The sequence below is a fragment of the Epinephelus moara genome, chromosome 17 (assembly GCF_006386435.1).
Source record: "Epinephelus moara isolate mb chromosome 17, YSFRI_EMoa_1.0, whole genome shotgun sequence".
Lineage (NCBI taxonomy): Eukaryota > Metazoa > Chordata > Actinopteri > Perciformes > Serranidae > Epinephelus > Epinephelus moara.
In genome coordinates this window covers 6,099,038-6,101,702 of record NC_065522.1, presented here as the reverse complement: position 1 = coordinate 6,101,702, position 2,665 = coordinate 6,099,038, and positions in this window count along the sequence as shown.

The window sequence follows — 2,665 nt, the reverse complement described above, 5'->3', positions numbered from 1 at the left end:
TGTTGTAAGTAAGATAAAGGAGGTTATTGGTTGGTGTGGAGAGCAGTGAGACCTGGCATTAGGGGAGTGTCTCTGGGACGCCAGAGATCACTGTCTAGCCTCCTGGAGGTGTCGTGGGACCAACTAGACGAAACACCGGTGAAAGGAGGGTCCCACCTGATGACCCCAAAGACGTTAGTTATCACTGCTCACTGGTCTGTGTAGTTAAGCTTTGCCATAATAGCTTATCGTAGGGCTTAGGAGGTTATTCTCTGAGTGCTGATCCTTTTTGAGAGCACAAACTTCTTGTGTTTATTTGAATTGGCTTCAGAGTCCAGTGCACGTCCTGGAGGTTTGACATCAGCAGCACATCATGCAAACAAGACAGAGACCTATTACATGAACTACTATTAGAAATGTTTAACACTAGTGCAGATACACCACCTCACATTTGGTACCAAAATGATTTTTCTGATATCCTACTTGAGGAACTATAAAAACAAACTTTTCCTAAATTGGATACAGTCCGGCAACATTGTGAATTTAATTTATAATTTTGAACTATGAATCAAAACATTTAAAGGCGCTGTATGTAATAATGTGGCCAAAACGGTTACTGCACTCAAATTCAAAATACTGCCATGAGTCGTGTCCGCCCCCCTCCCCTACAGATTCGAGGCTGCTGGACAGCGGCACGCTGGAGACTGATTTGTTTGCCCACCGGTGGCTGCCGTTCAAAACTTTGAACGTGCTACAACTTCACAACCTTCATCAAACTGTAGCCCCAATACTGAAGAAACTTTTGTACATTTAAACCTATTAAAATTATGAAGTTCATCACTCTGTTTTTTTCAAAAACTGTAAAACTTCTTAAACCTACCTCCTCCCACAATTTTTGCTCAATTGACACCAAACTTGCTACAGAGCATCTTCAGACTGTCCTACAAAAACTACGTTTCTCAGATTTTTGATTTATCAAAAATTGAGCCTACAGTGCATCAAAATGTTTGACTGTAAACAGTACTGTAAACATATACATGCAAATTCTTGCTAAATAAATCTTCAATGTTCATGAAAAAAATGACAAAATTCTAGAGTTATGGTAGATGATGTGTGGCAAATTTCAGATCAAAATCAAATTTTATCTCAAAAACGGAATTTTTTACAGCATTTTGAATTTTGCTCTAATGTGAACAATTGGAGTCAATGTAAAAATGGCAATTTTAGACATCAGTTTTTCACTTATGTAGCAAATCAATCATTGTTACAAGCAAATTACCAACATCTCCATGCTGTCTAGATGCAATATGTGTATTTTCAGATTTTTGTTTCAATAACTGAATTTTTTTTACAGTGGTTTGAAATCTGCTTTTCCATACATGGACGGCTGCTAAACCTGCATGTCTGGCTTAGTCAACACATATGGACGGCTGCTAAACCTGCATGTCTGGCTTAGTCAACACATGAATTGTCACTGACTAATTAGCTCAGTGAGCTAGAAATTAATTCTTAGTCTCAGAGGTTGTGAGTTCAAGCCTCAGTTGATGTGAAAGGCAGATTGTGTTGCTAAATTCCTAAATGTCTTCCAATTCTTCTGCTTGTTGCTCAGAATTGCCTAAAAATACTCGGACCCGACCCATCGCTGCGCAGCAGCTATAATTTCTTCTGTGTTTTTGGTTAAGACAGGGTGAAAAAATTAAGTCACCCTCCAAACATTTTGTATACCAAGTATTGCTGTATATAAACTATAAATATAGCCCCATGTCCACTGTTTTGACACTGTTTGGCAGACCTGCTGCGCAGTTTTAGTTGCTAAGCTATAATTGGAAATGATTTAATTAGAATTTTGACCAATATAATTAGAGATATTTTTCATTTCTGATCTGACTCCTGATAAATGGAATCTAAATGAATGCAATCTGATAAATGATAAAATGGGGTGATGGTAAATAGCTAATTATAGTTTCATTGTGCCTTTGAAAAAATGCATTTGTCTCCATTTAATAGCACAAAAGAAGCCCTGGAACATTGTCAACATCACAACCAGGTGTTATCCTCGTCCAGCCTGCACAAACTGTCTGTGATCTGGTGTGGGAGTGTGGGGAGGGGAGAAGGACACAAAGAACAAATCTTTGAGACAACTTCCTCATTGTAATTTTGTTTACTAATTTTGATTATTAACAATGTTCAATGCAAATCAGTGCTACTGATTGCATTTATGATCTCTAGCACATTATTTATATTAAATTAATTGTACCTTGAAATAATTGCTGCCTTTCTTTATTCAGCAGCACATGTGATGCTTTTCAAGCACCAGTTGCTTACCCGACTGCAACCAATCATATGAATATGAAACCCTGTAAGTCTCTTCTCTCCTCATGTCAGCCATGTCTGTTTTTTAAATAGTAAACACTAGATGAGTTTTAAGTCAGCTGGTTGAACTGCGTGTGCCTTAATTTCTACAGCTTGAGTGTTAGCAGTGGGTTCCATGAATCCACTTCATCAACATTACCTCCAGGTGTTATCTTGGTGTGGCCTGCTCCACCTAGACGCTGCCTGTGGTTGGATGAGGACAGTGGGCAGAGTGAAGCTTGGGGAGATGATTTCTGTGTATGTGTGTTAAGCCCATGGGATTCTCTGTTTTGTTTTAATGTTTTGGCTGAATGGTGTATGTATTATCATAAAC